Below are 15,522 nucleotides of genomic sequence, written 5' to 3'. Positions count from 1 at the left end.
CCTGTTTCGGCTCTACATGATTCACTCTCTTATGTTGAGAAATAATCGTATCAATTTAGACCCCAGTTTGAACAAGAGCGAGGCAATACAAGTGATAACCCATCTCCAGTCTTTGATTTTGGTTTATGGCATCCCTGCCTGGATAAAAGCTGCGTTTATCTGCACTCTAAATGAGAAGTGAAATGAGCTGAGCGGAGAGTCGGGAAGGATGAAGTGGGCAGGGAAGGAAGGAGATAAAAAGAGCTCAACTGGAAGGGGGAGTGAAGGAGGAGAGGAGGGCTAGATGTAATCACGTCCGAGGTTAATGAAGACGCTATAGGCATTAATTCTGTGTGTGTGTTTTGGGGTAATCTGTACAGAATTGAGCAGCGGGGTGCTTATGGTGAGATTAAGGGATTGGGCGAGAGTGATAATGAGAGGAAGGGGTGGATGTTTCATTGGTTAACCGCACAAACCCCCAACACATTATTACAATCTGTAAACAGTACCTGCTCATTTCTATGGTCACTTTCAAATATACTGCTACTTAGTTTTTCTGACATTGTGTTCTTGTAGTATTAATAGCGTGTGCCTACTTGTTTATTTCATATTTAAGTCTATTCTTTTTACTTTATCTGCACTACACTTCTGCTGTTATATCATAATACTGGAAAATGTCCCTGTAGCGGAACAAATAAAGACATTCTGACCCTGAAAGAGAAGGCGAGTGAGAGTGTGTGTTAGGAAAAGGTGAGATTTCCTCCCTACCAATAAGGATATTTCTGACCCCGCTTCTCCGTCTCCTCTGCAATCCGTCGTCGACCCCCTTTCCCGTTCAAATCTCCGCCCTGACCCTGCCGGATGCTGCTTGGCCCAGTGTCGCCGTGGTGATAAGGATGCCCGACTGATGCTCAATTGAGCGGGCGGATTAATCTAGTTGCAGGGATATAATAAGAAATAAAATCAAAGGACCGGAGGCAAGCTTGATTGAGGTTTTAGCGGCGGAGAAATGAAAAGGGAGGAGGGTAGCAAAGGTCGGCATATATAACGAGTAGATGGAGGGGGAAGACGCATCATTCGTGGAGTGGCTCAGGAGGAAGTAATCAACTGTTTGATGTCTGTATTATTTTCGGGGTTAGGCGCTTTACAAGAGGCTCAGACATGCTTTCAGTCATATTTGTTCCCATTGTCTTCTAGCTTTCAGCTCCTGTGTTCATCCACTCTTTCTCTGTGGGGTCTGTTTGTGATGCCTTAAAACAGCCAAAGTTAAGAAGACAAAAACACCACGGAGATTAAACCCAAACCATCACAGATAGTGAAGATGTTTTTAATATAATAATGTACATTATCAGCTCTAAGAAAACAATGGACTTTTCTTTGTACAATCCACACAGGTAGGACCTTTGTGTCTCCATTGAAACACTTTACACAGTACTTCACAGATAACGTAGTTTTAACCCAGAAGTGATCATCACCCTGGATCCCTCGACCAAAAGCCAATGGGATCTTCCATTATATTTTAAATCAAATAACATTTTCAGACTTGTCAGGTCTGTAAGTAAAGTTAAAGAGGCTACAACCAGAATATTAACATCCTTTTCATCTCTTTTTCAGTGCTACATCTCATCTGCCAACGTTCCAGTTGAGTCCCTAATGCCAACAACCTGTACATCATCAATCCAGCTTGAAAGGCCAGGCTAATGGTGAGAACACACACACACACACACAACACACACAACACACACACACACACACACACACACACACACAACACACACACACACACACACACAACACACACACACACACACAAAAACACTTGTACAAACACAAACTCACCTCACACTGGTCCACAGATGCTCTGGAGAGAATGAGGTCTTTGCTGCAGGCGGACCAGATGCCCTCAGACATCGCCATCATCAGGCTGGTTCAGGCGCGTCGGCAACAGCGGGCAACGTGTCGGGGATCCAGGAAGTGCAGGCGTTGATAAGCGGCCAGAGCCAGGTGGTCAACCTGTCCAGCATGATTTTTGTCAACAACATAGTGATGGCACACATCAAGAGGTGAGCATGATTTTGATCTGAAGAAGGTACCAGAATGTGCAGAATGTTTTTAATTCTGACTACTGCCAATTTCCTCATTTTTGTACAACAACTTGACCATTCAAGTGCCTGGAAAATCCTATAAGTCCCCTAAAAGTCTACACAAAGGAGCCGCAATTTAGGACTTTTGTAATGTATGAGGCAAATGCAGCTTTTCAGGTATTTCCCACAAATCTTATATTTCCAGAAAAGTTGTCATTACATCAGCTGTGTCTCTAATCCTCACCAATCAAGTGCAGTAATACAAAGTGAAAACAGACGGAAAACAAATCACTATAGATGGGCAGGGCTGAATGTTGCATAAAACATTATAATTTCAATGTACAATCCATTGTAAAGTCCATTATACTACTTTGTAAACTCCATGTGTAGCACACAAAAGACAAAGAGCTTCTTGCAAAACCAGGAGCCGAGTGTGACAAGACCCGTGTTGACACACTCTTAAAGTAAAAGCTCACAGGCGAGTGGGGCGTCGAGTACAAATAGGAAACACCGGCATAATAGGATTATTCATGGGTTCCTTTTAATGTCATGAAAACGCCCATCCTCCACTTCTGCTTCTCAAACAACAGAGGACAAATATATGAAACGCATGGAGCATCAAACTTTCATCGCGCTACTCGCATTAGCGCTGTCCCCCGGCCGGCCGGAACAGCAGCGTTGCCGTGCCGACTCGCAGGGACAGCAGGAAGGGAAGAACGGCAAGACAGTCTCACGCCCGATTGGGGCCTGTCAGCTTGAACCCTGACCTCTCGGGCGGCGCTCTGAGCGGCTCTGACACGTCCCCGCTGCGTCTGAGTCGAGCTGACTGGTTAAGAGCCGGGGCGGAAAAAGCAAAGCAGGCCCGGAAAGCGCGGCGCCACATTTAAGGGGGGCCCCCGCTGAATTATTCAGACGGTCCCAGTCGCAACAATCAGCGTAGATATGTTCCCCCCCTCTGCATACACACACGGAGACGCACACACACCCTGCGAGTTAAATATTCATCACGACTGCTGACGGTGGAGGGAGCGTAAAGTGTTGGTTGCCAGATCGAGTTGTTTTAGATTTGTAGCGCTTTGCTGTGCAGGCTTTGTTTGCTTGTGGCAACCCTCAGCAGAAAAACATGGTGGTAGGAGAAAAATGAAACCCATATGATTTTAATATTTAATTTCTTAAGTCTAAAAACAGCATGGGGGGGGTTTATTGTTCTCTAATCAGGCCAGTTTCTCAGATCAGTGTTTGTTTCTTCTCCCAGCAGAGTATCTGTAGTAAGGAAGGCAGTATAGGGAATGTTTGTATCTCACAATTTCCATACAGAAGCATCCAGAATATGCCTTTACGTAACAAGGATAAAAGTAAGGATGCAGAGGTTGCCTGATAGAAGGATGTGAACCACAAAAAAGACCCTTCTCACCACCTTGTTTGAATTAAATGATATCCAAACGTAACCCCCACCATAGTTACAGTGCAGCGGCATTTGACGTTTTTGCAGAACATTCGCTGTCTGGTTCTCCTATTTCTGTTTTGAACTTTAAAACTTGGACATTTTCCTAGGTGTAGTTTTAAACTATTCTTACTAAACTAACCCTTTTATCCCCTTTCCCCTCCTCAGTGGTGATGTGGACAGTGCAGTTGAGGTGTTGGAGGCCATCTACACCAATCCCAGACACCCAGAACCAGAGCATGGCCTACGTCTTCAGAAAGATACTGGAAGATAACAATGAGAAAGCGTTGGACAAATGTAAGAAAACACACACAAAATGCATACTTGTATATCGAAAAAATACATACAATATAAAACCACTGTAAGAATGATGCAATCCACATTATTATTGACACAATGTGCATGCTGTGTTGCAGTGAGCGCTATGGCAGAGCGGATAGCCAATCACTTCGCCTGCTACAGACCGGCGTCAGACCTCTTCATACGGCTGCTGGACACCGGCAAAGTGGAGGACGCCAAGTTCATGCTGGCAGTGAGTACAAGTGTGTGTGGTTGCGAGTGTTTGTCAGTGTTAAGGTATGTTTTCTTTAAGATTCAGTATTTTATATTCATATGTTTCGTTACTGCTAGGTTTGGGTTGGCAAAGCTACAGTGTGTTTCAGAGCGTGTGTCTGAGTTGTTTGGATGTATTTGGTTGTGTCTAGTATGGATCGAAGTGTAACTCATCTCAGAGGGAAATTAAACATCATTCATGCAAATGCATTAAAGTACATTGCAGGCTGCTCTCACTCACTTCTCTTCATTACTATTTAAACACCAAGTGAAGAAATCCATGGTTTCCAGGTCAGAACGTTTCATATCACACACGTGTTTTATAACTCTTCATTTTGTCTTGTGCAAATAGGAGATAAGGGTTACCTCTAAATAAATCAAAATGTGTGATTGTGACAAAAAAAGCACTTCTCTTCTTCTCCACCAAACACATGAATCTGCTAAAGTGAAAACTGGAGTTGTGTTTGAGAAACCAAAATGCAGGAACTACTTTTTATTATTTATGTTGGAGCTGCACAGCATAGAGGAGAGAGCTCTGCGAAATGTTTGTTTTTTCACTTTTTGTGACCACTTCAACTACATTTTGAATCATGTGGAGCATTTTTGTCCCAGGGCACACTTCTCCATTTGAGTGTCTCGCTCTTGACTACGTTATTACACTCCCAGTAATTAAAATCCTCACGAAAAACCCACAAATCAACAAGCGAAGTGGAGATGAATGGAGTCCATCACAACCCCCCCATGTATTCGTCCAGTTGTCAGTTGTTGACTTATTCATCCAGCCTCACATTATGTCAGGAAGTGCTTCCCCACTCCACCATAGTCTGCTTGTCTGAAATTGGCCTCCTACTGCTTCACTTATTTAACACAGTTCATACATTGCAGCTCGATGGCTTTGCATTGAGCTCGGGGACATGAATATGTATAAGCTGGATGAGTGAGAGACAGGAGGAAGGATGAGAAAGAGATCAAACTCTAAAAAAAAATGTAGACTTCTGTGTCCTCTCTGAAAGGATTTCACTCTCACTTTGAGTGATTACTCGTCTCGGTTGCATGTGTGACTAGAGCGCACACTAATGAACACAGATATATATTACTAACCGCCTCACTTACTCCACTTCATCTCTTTTTAAACACGAATGAAAGGAATCTGTTTTTCAGGTCGTACAATGTTCTTGTCACACTAATCTTAGCGGCTCTCCTCTTCACCCTGACATGCATTTGCTATTTGTTTGTGACATCCCTTCTGTAAAGTGTAATGTCACTGCGAAAGTAGGTGTTTAATTTTAAACAAGCAGGAAATGGGCTACTCTATCAGTTACATTTGAGTATTTCGACCCCAGTCTTTGGGCCTTCTTCTTCCCCCTGGCCCTCTTAGTTAACTTGCTTAGTTTAAGTGAATTCCTGGATGCCTAGGCGATCATTAGCATGTTATTTAATGCTTAACACTCTGGAGTTAAGTCGACAGCAATTGAGCCAAGTTTAATATATTCAGACAACAGCAAATTCATAAAAACGTCATTTATTTGATTCTGACTCAAGGAAAGGGTGACTGAGAAATTCTCTCTGTATCTCTGAACTATCTCACTAAACCAATCACACACACTAAAGTTATTCTATATACTGTATATATTTATATGTTATCACCTCCATTTACTGAGTCTCCTCTGAAATAGTTTGAGGCCCTTCTTGCACTTTGAAAGTCTCTCATGTATTGCCCTACACATGCAACCAACAGACAGTTAATGTTCAGCATTTTATATTGAAATATGATTTAAATAGGCAGTAAAACAGGAATTCTCCATCAAAATTATAGTAATTTGTGGCATAGATGAGTGTAGAAATAGATTTCACACAGCACTTTGTTGGTAAAACAAAGTTAAAAAAGGCCTTGTTTGTCTTGAAGTAGGTCAGTTACAGCGGCTCCTCTGGACTTGCAGTGAGGGAACTTGAAGACACAGAGAAACAGAAAGTGTCAGAGATGAGACGTGGGTCTGCTCCTCGTCTCTCCCTGACATCTTGAGTGTTATCCCTCTCAATCTTAAACAGGGATGCCTGACTAGCATGCATGTTAATGAACAGATACATTACTTACTGCTCTCATCTTCATCACTATTTAAACTCAAACTATGGATGACATGATTTTAAAGCTATAATATGCTTCTTGCTTGATATGCATCCTCGTTTTTTAAGAGAACAGGATGTAATTTTTTTACATCTGTTAACTGTATTATACAGACTGACTAGAGACTGAAAGAGGAACGTTTAAATCAGATGTCTATCATAGCAATATGAAAAGTCTACAGTTCCTCGTTCTCGTCTTCATGTATAGTTAAAAGTGCTTTACACACATTTAAACTCTGAAAGGAGTCAGAAAGAAACTTTAGGTTGATTTAAAAAGTGTGAACATGTATACACATCTAAAGAAAATACTGTCAAATGTAAATACGATGAAAAATAAATAGAAGTAACAACATTAGAAGGCAGCGCAAAATAATAGCCTGCTTTTAAAGACGGGGTGTTTCTCAATGTCGAGGACGCTTCCTTGGTAGGACATCTCTACGTCTTCCTAGCCTCGGAAAACGAAGAATGGTGGAAGAGGCTAACAGGTGTGCGTCATATGCGAGGCTCCGCCTTAAATGGAGCGAGATTTCCGCCAAAGATTTTGGAAATTGGTCCGTGCGCAAAGCATTGTGGGGATTTTAAGACCGCGGAGAATACACATGTGCAGCCTCGAAATTTCCCTCAACGAAGTACGTCGGCCTCGGTAGAATTCCAAGGATCCTGGACATTGGAACAGTCCTTCGGCGGGACTCGATGACGTAGCACCCTTGAAATAATGGCTCTGGAGGAGCCTTCATCGACATTGAGAAACACCCAGTTAGTCAGCTAATCACTATGATACTTTGATAATATATAATATCTTGACTTCATTATGTTCTAATCTGAGCATTATTGCAGCAGTAAAGTAGTGCCAGTTGTTGTTAGTAATGTTTGGAACAGTGCTTGAAATATGAGAAACATTCCCACGTCTCTTAAACCCTCAACGTTTAAAAACTCTTGCAAAACATGTGTAACATCAAAACAGGTGTTGGAAAGTGAAACTTCCACTGCGAGGACGATGTTCTCCCATCCGTCTCGTGTGAAGTTTGTTTTCCTCTGATGTTTCCGGGGTTAAACTGCAGCGCTGCTTTTTGTCTCATCTCGGCCTGTTTTCGTCTTCCTCACTCCCGCTCTCCCAGGCTCACTGGAGGGTAGCGAGGGTAACTCAGCGTAAGTGAAGCAGGACCAAAAACTCTGAAAAGCTTTTAAATAGGCGAGCAGACAATAATGAAGACGAGGCTATCGGGAGAGAAGGAGGAGAGGAGCGAGAGGGAAGGAGTTAGTCATTAAGAAGGAAGCAGTGAGGCTTTACAGACTCCTCTACAACCGTGTGTGTTGGGAGGGTCATTGAGGACGCAATCCCTGGGTGTGCAGAGCTTTCAGGCGCTGTGTGTGAGGAGACGGGAGCCCCTGTCGGTTGTGGCGTCACCTTTGGGAGCGGTCGGTGTAGCGAGGGGGGGGAAAAGACGAGGGGATTGAGCGAGAAGCAAAGTTGAGTGGAGTAGAACAGTGTCAGTCTAATTGCCTGATTGTACTCGAGCCATTCTGCCGGTGTGTGTGTGTGTGTGTGTGTGTGGTGTGTGTGTGTGTGTGTGTGTGTGTGTGTGTGTGTGTGGTGTGTGTGTGTGTGTGTGTGTGTGTGTGTGTGTGTGTGTGTGTGTGGTGTGTGTGTGTGTGTGTGTGGTGTGTGTGTGTGTGTGTGGTGTGTGTGTGTGTGTGTGTGTGTGTGTTGTGTGTGTGTGTGTGTGTGTGTGTGTGTGTGTGTGTGGTGTGTGTGTGTGTGTGTGTGTGTGTGTGTGTGTGTGTGTGTGTGTCCTGTTAAAAGCCTCACAGGCCACTCGCCTTTAATTCTGTACGAGGTGCAGAAGTAGCGAAACACGTTAGTTACGACTGGCTAGTAATCGGACCTTATTGCTGCTCAGCCGGGAGGACACACTCACTCTGAGCAGCGTTAATGCATCTCACACACACACACTTTAACATACTTGAATATACACACGCGCAGTATTGTGTGTATGCTTGCATGTCTACATCATAACCAGTTAAACGTTTGTAAGTCTGTCCGATTTCCCTCATCCTTTCTATATATTTGTCATATTTCCATATATATGGTAATATTAAGGTCCATTGCAGTGAAACTACTCATTTGTTTATCCTCACCATGGCCAAAACACTCAGAATTGTTTTTAAAGGAGCCATTAAAAGTTTATATTCTGTAAAAAATGTCTCACTGCTGTGGGGAATGAAGCTTTCTTTGAAAATGTTGTTAGACAAATGGAAGATGTGAAATATGACTGACCGATGAAGATGTTTAATCTGTGTCATATCGGTAAGGCAAAATAGAACTACATAATATAATATATCAGAGAATACTTACAAGGTTACTTTATAACTCGCCAGGTACATACTCTTGTAAAAGTAGTTTACGGGATACTGTAGTTTGCTTAATATGAATATAGGATGATCTTTTGTTAGATTATATCTTTTTGAAACCGTCTTCCTGTTTCTCCTTCTCCTGCTGTCTTTCATCTTTTACATCCTGTCTTTTGTAATTGGTCAAAGTCTTAAAGCTGTTAGGCTCAACTTATACAATGCTTTACCTGAATAAATATACATTTCCACTGAATACTAGATGTGGTCTTCAATGTGACTAAGTGAGGATAATTATGAAGCGTGCTGAACATGTGAATTCATAAAGAAGCGAGTCGTTATTAAATCCATAATTAACCTTTTTAATGTGAGTGAGGGTGAAGGCTGTGGGTATGAATGCGTGGGTTGGAGTTCATCTGTGTTTATGTACTAAATGTATGTGAAGAGCAAAGGTTTGAGAAGACCCCCCCCCCCTCATGTTAACTCTCTTTTGTCCCTCTTCTCTCTCTGTAGCGCATTAACGCTCTGGCAGACCAGACGGAAGCGCTCTTATCCTACGTATCTCAGAAGTCTCAGATCCCCGGACAGGTAAATCACACTTTAAGATCCTTTCCTTCAAGATGCACTCTTTAAAACCTTATGCAACCCAAGGGGCATGTATGGCTTAAATATGAAGTCGTAAATATGTAGACAAAATACAGACACTCTGAACCTTAATGATGAGAATATCCCTTTTTTAAAACCATACATTTTGATCCCAGAGTATACAATCATGCACTGTTTTTTTAGAATTGTATTTTTGTAATCACTTTCCACCAGATTGAGCACGTTTTCTCATCTTTTCCATAGGGGCAATGTTTATGTTTATTAAGGATCCCCATTAGCTTTTGCTCTCGACAAAAGCTACTCTTCCTGGGGTCCGACACTTAAAACAATACAACAGTAATACAACAATAATACAGCAACATTTAGGACATAAGTCTTGACATCATTAACAACATTAAAAACATCACTAATATCATCAACAACATGCGATCAAGTTAAATTAGGGTTCACAGCTCACAGGTCATTAGTAGATGGCCCTTCAATCTCTTCTTGAAAGAGGCTCTGGACTCTATTTCAGTAAGGTAGTTTGGCAATGAGTTCCATTCCTTTATAGCTCTATAAGACACAGAAGAGTTCAGAAGATGTGTCCTGGGGTTAGGTGCCACTAGATATGGCAAGAGCCATACAAAGCATAACGGTGGCAATATTTAAAACATCTAGCCTTTTTTAAAGGGTTACAATTCTTACTGGTAGCAATGGCCGGGCTCAATGTTGTTTATTCAATTTGTATATTAAATCTAGTTATAATTTTAACATTAACAGTTTTAGAAAGCGGACATTTTTATCAGCGCAAGGGATGCACAGAATTCTTTAAGAGAACATAATTTGTTTACTGTTCTTCATGACTCCTGGTTGTAATAAAATCATTGCACAAGTTATTTTGTATTTGATGTACCTTTTTTTGTTGTTGTGCACAGCTGGGCAAGATCAAGACCCTTCAGAGCCTGATCCCAGACTTCGCTAACAAGGATGTGGTGAACACATATCTGATGAAAATGTCATGGTAAGAGACACACACACACACACACACACACACCCACACGCTCACACACACTCACACACACAGGTCTGGATGGGTCTTGTGCAGCTCGCTGTAAGTCAACATTAGCAGATGCATTAACAATACATCAGGTCCAGGAGTGTGTGTGTGTGTGTGTGTGTGTGGGGGGGGGGGTTAGCAGACATTCAGGGGTTTACAGGAACACATGTCCTCTAATGAGTTAGCTGTCCTGGCTAGCCTAGCGTGCTAATCGCTACACAGTTCACCACTCAACTTTTTCTTCCCGCATTTGTACCCTCCTCTCTGCTTTGCCTCTTGCCCTCTCCACCTTTTTTGTCCTACCCGTCGTCTCTCCTACCTACAACCCCCCCTTCACCTCCTCACCCTCCTGGTCTCCCCTCTTTGTACCAGAGCTGAGCGGACATGATTATTTAATTAGCATCAGCTAGCAGCTCGGTCAAGGCAGTCATGGGGGAAACAATTAGTGATGCTCTGCTCGCCTCTGGTCTCTGCCCCTCCATGGACTCCTTCCATTTCTCTTGTGAGGTTTTTCCTTTTTAAAACTTGCTCTTCTCTTTTAGGTTTTTGACTAGTGACCATACTTTCCATTTGTATCTCTTTGATACACAACCGCACACACTCATGCGGTTTCACACTCGCATATGGAAATATACTTCCGGGTACATCTGCCTATAGAGGGAAATCGCATACATAGATCAATCATTCTGACGTATTTAGATAGTTAAGGTTTTTACAAAGTATGTTTTTTGCCCTGTGGCTTTATCTTCAAAAATACATATTATGCTAATTTTCAGTGATTGGTCAACTTAGATATGTCCCACCCCCAACTTAGATATGTCCCACCCCTTAGCCTATCACATACAATCAGTTTGAGCCAATATAATATAATAGAAGCGCAAGTGATGTAACTTTGTTCCAGAAGTAAACAACGCTGTCCAATGGAGGCGTTTCAGGCGGGGGGGGGGGGGAAAGAGTGTGTGGGAGAGAAACTCGCTCTGGAGGGAGATTTTTGCCTTTGCAGACCATTTACATGCACACAAACCTATAACACACTACAGGAAAGGGGAAAACCTCAAGGAGCATAACAGGGCCCCCTTTTAATGTACATTTTTTAATGATGACTTTAACATGTTGACTTTTCTCTCCCCCTCCTCAGCTACCGACAAAGACTTGTCGTCGGCCAAGGCCCTGTATGAAGAGTGGCAGAGAGCGGAGGGGAGATAGACAAGCTGTCACTCAAACGGCTGGCCATAATGTACAGAGAGTCCGGAGAGACGGTGCCCTTCGAAGAGCCCCCGGTGAGTCTCACACACACATATATACAACTAAATGTGATTGGGTCCTCTACTTAATACACTCAAACAGACCTCAACAATGTAACAGGTGTGATTTGTCTCAAGTCAAACAAGGACACTGTGACTTTTGTCAGCTCGACTCCCAAGACGAGCTGACAAAAATAATTATCCATCACAAAAGATTAAGAACATCGGCAAATCCTCACTTATGAAAAATGATTTAAACCATTAATGGATTATAAAAATGCTTGCAGAACATTTGTGTATCCACCAATTTAAACGGTAAACCAACAGATTGTTGCAGATTAAGGTAAATTAAGCATCAAAAAATAATATTCTCACATGTCCTAGATTTAAGAATGTCACTATGGCAAATTAAATGATGTGCAGGGTAATAAACGGTGCAGTAGCACACTTCAGATTTCACACATCTACACCTTTCCATATTGAATGAACCATGCAGACATGAACAATATATTATGAAACGATTGAACAAAAACAAGCTGGTTGTTGTGTGTGTGTGTTGTGTTGCTGTGTGTTGTGTGTGTGTGTGTGTGTGTGTGTGTGTGTGTGGTGTGTGTGTGTGTGGTGTGTGTGTGTGTGTGTGTGTGTGTGTGTGTGTGTGTTGTGGTGTGTGTGTGTGTGTGTGTGTGTGTGTGTGTGTGTGTGTGTGTGTGTGTGTGTGTGTGTGTGTGTGTGTGTGTGTGTGTGTGTGTGTGTGTGTGGTGTGATGTGTGTGTGTGTGTGTGTTTCTGGCTCAGTGTTTTTGAGTATTTCAGGACCTTTTGTAACTTGATGTAGCCCTATTTTGGGCAGAGGACTCGCACTCGTATCAACACACACGGCATTCACACACGGAGCCCTCTCAGCCCTAGCACTTAATGCGCTGGTCCCCTGGAGGCAGGTGAACACCAGAAGCCCACCTCTTACCTCCCTTCACTCACCTGCAGTGCAAAGATAGACGAGAGAGGGATGAAGGCAGAGCAGCTGCTGCATTATTCACAGGATGTCAGGATACTTAAGTGATGGCTGCGTTTCATAAGCAGAGGGAAAGGTTGAGGTCATGGTGAAGTTTCCCTGAACTCATCGCAGGTAGAAAGCCACCTGTCCTCTGTTCTCTATATCTATCTAAAGGCTGCGGCACCATGACGACAACAGCAGGAACGTGCTAAGATTAAACACACCTAGATGTATTTCTAGAGGCGCATGGAAAAGTTATTTTAGGTAGCTTTTTTTAAATACAAAAAATGCTATTACATTTTTTGGATGGGAATCCAGGTCTCTAATAAGAGTCATGTAGATAAAGAATAATAAAGCCAATGTTCAAAGTTGATTTATTGTCACTGTACATCACTATGGGTTGTTATATAATTATGGCCATGGTGTATAGCATGATATAAAAAATAACCATTTAATAAAGTCGCAGTATGGGATGTTGAATAACAAAAAACATACATAAAGTATAATATGCCATACAATCTTAATAAAAGTAAGAAATACGCCTAAAAAATTTAAAAAAGAGTAGTGTCCTGTTAAAGAGTAATAATTGTATGCTATTCAAAAAGTGTATCATGCCATAAAACAATAACAAAAGGAAGAGTAAAGTATTCCACAAAAATGTAAAATGTCATAGAAAAATCATAGTATAAAACGTTAATGTGTCATCAATATCAAAATATCAAATTGTTCTTGTATGAATGAGTCTCTATATTACCAATAATCTCAGTAATCCCAAAAACACAATATCATCAGTTTTTATGCGGGATTACTTCTGCATTAGGAAGTGTAAAAGGAAAGGTGTGGATTATCCAAAGTATCAGACTATTTCTAAAAGTCGTACACATGTTATTTGTTATTGCTCTGAGGACCAGAAATGAAAACAAACTACATATATCAATATATATCTCAAAAACCTGAACACGTAAAATAAAATCTAGTGAGAAAATGTGTTTTTGTACTTTGGGTGAACTGACCCTTTTCCAAAGCGTCTCATCTTCCTGCAGGATCTCTGCCTCTCTTTGCTTCTACAGTGAACACAGCCATTTATCAGCATTAATTACTACATCAGTAAGCAAACGTACATTGTAAGAAGCCGGCGTAATCTGCAGGAAAGCTCTCACCTTCTCCCCTCCAAAACACACTTTGTCTGGATCAAAACACTGATTAATTAGCGGGGAACAGAGGCCAGAGAGTGCGTTAGGGGAGCGCCAGACAAATCCCTCATTTGTGTATTAACGGGGATTTAAAGATGAAACAAGGAAACTTGGTTGCAGAGTGGAGACTATTTAGACAGACCCAGGAGAGCTTACTTCTTGCAGAAGTAACACACACACACACACACACACACACACACACACACACACACGACTTCCTTTAGAGCAGGGGTTGCCCACACGTTTTCAGCTTGGGAGCTACTTTTAAAATGACCAAGCCCAGATGATCTACCTACAGGGCCGCCCCTGCCCAATCTGTGTCGGGGGGGGGGAGGGGGGGGCTGCTAGTGGACTACACGGCGGATAAATTGTGGCGCGCTTACTCTAATTGCGCCGCATAAGCGCATCATAGTGCGCCACATTTGCGCTTCAGATGAGGAGGTGAGGCCCCCCTCATATCTGCATGAACCCGTATGGCACAATGCAACTGGACTGGCTTACCTGTACGTCAATCAAGTGGCAAATGCCATAGTAAGGATGGATGATAGACTAACTTAAAGAACATTTATTTTTTTCAATGCCATGTGATCTACCCACACTACCTTTGCGATCGACCGGTCGATCGCGATCGACGTATTGGGCACCCCTGCTTTAGAGCATGTGAGCATTGTGTGTTTGTTTTACGCTAAATTGTGTCTCTTTCTCTTTCTAGGAGTCCTTTAAGTTTTATGCAGACGAGCTGAGAAAGAGGAGAGCAAAATCCTTGAAGAAAGCAGAGACATAAAGACTCCTCCTCTTCCATCCAAGTGTTTTCCACTTCTTGTCTCTTTTTTTTTTATATAAGTTTTCCGAGCTGAAATGTTGAGTATTGTGTTGAAACTGTTAGACGCTACCCGCTAATTTACTGATACTGTTGATGATGATGTTCAGAATGTAAAAGATAATATTTATGATAATAAATGTCACATTCTGAAGCTGAGACTTTGTGTGGTGTGAACGTTTGTTTTCGGGAAGATTTTGACATATTTCATTATAAAGTACAAGTGAAGCAATTACATTATCAAAGGCACCGGTCCATTGAGGTCTCCCAAAGACTCTCTCTACATGAAACACAGAACAACTCGACTAAAAGGCAGGAAGGTTATCAAAGACACCATGGCCTTTTCTGCTAAGACGACACCATTTCAGTGTCCCATTCTCAAAATATCCCTTACACTACAATATACTTTATCTTTATACTGTTTATTCACCGTTTAAATGTATACAAACTGCATGTTTTCTGAGATGTAAGAGTTTTGTCTTCAATAGAAACATCTAAGCTTCTCATTATAGTGTTGCATGCATTTGATATTTCACATGACACAACATTTCTGGTGCTATATGGGTGTCCGCGGGGTCTTAAAAAGTATTAAAAGTTGATCAATTTAGCTGAAATTAAGGCTATTAAAAAGTATTAAACGGCATTTTCCAAGGCATTACATTTTGTAGCTTGTAACAGTGTGCCTGAATGTAATCATTGCGTAGGTGTGTAGTGTGATTCTGTGTAGTTTATTTATGGCATCCCGTTGGATTGGACGTCATCTGAACAGGACATCGCACGCTCACTGCTTGATAGCGCGCGAAGGTCCGTTTGCGCCGGTTGCTAAACAACATCGTTATGGGGAAATGCAAGTCTGCGTCCAAATGGTTGGAAGATAAGGAGGAAGGACAATCAATACTGTATAGTCAATGTGAGGTGAAGTGTGTCGCCAATGTAACCGGTTAAAACTCCAAGTGGCGATGAGGTCTTAAAATGTATGGAAAAGGGTCTTTAAACCAAATGTCTTAAAAGGCATTACATTTGACTTCAGGATTCCTGCATATACCCTGAATATAACCATATAGTGAACATAATCACACTGATACCATTTATTGT

At 42.0% G+C, this 15,522-nt stretch overlaps 1 pseudogene; it reads left to right on the top strand.

Annotated features, from left to right (window-relative positions):
* Positions 1-988: 988 nt before the first annotated feature.
* On the top strand, positions 989-14,586 carry LOC117560802 (annotated as a pseudogene).
* The last annotated feature ends 936 nt before the right edge of the window (positions 14,587-15,522 follow it).

The sequence above is a fragment of the Gymnodraco acuticeps genome, unplaced genomic scaffold, assembly GCF_902827175.1.
Source record: "Gymnodraco acuticeps unplaced genomic scaffold, fGymAcu1.1, whole genome shotgun sequence".
Lineage (NCBI taxonomy): Eukaryota > Metazoa > Chordata > Actinopteri > Perciformes > Bathydraconidae > Gymnodraco > Gymnodraco acuticeps.
This window is presented reverse-complemented; position numbering and strand designations above follow the sequence as displayed.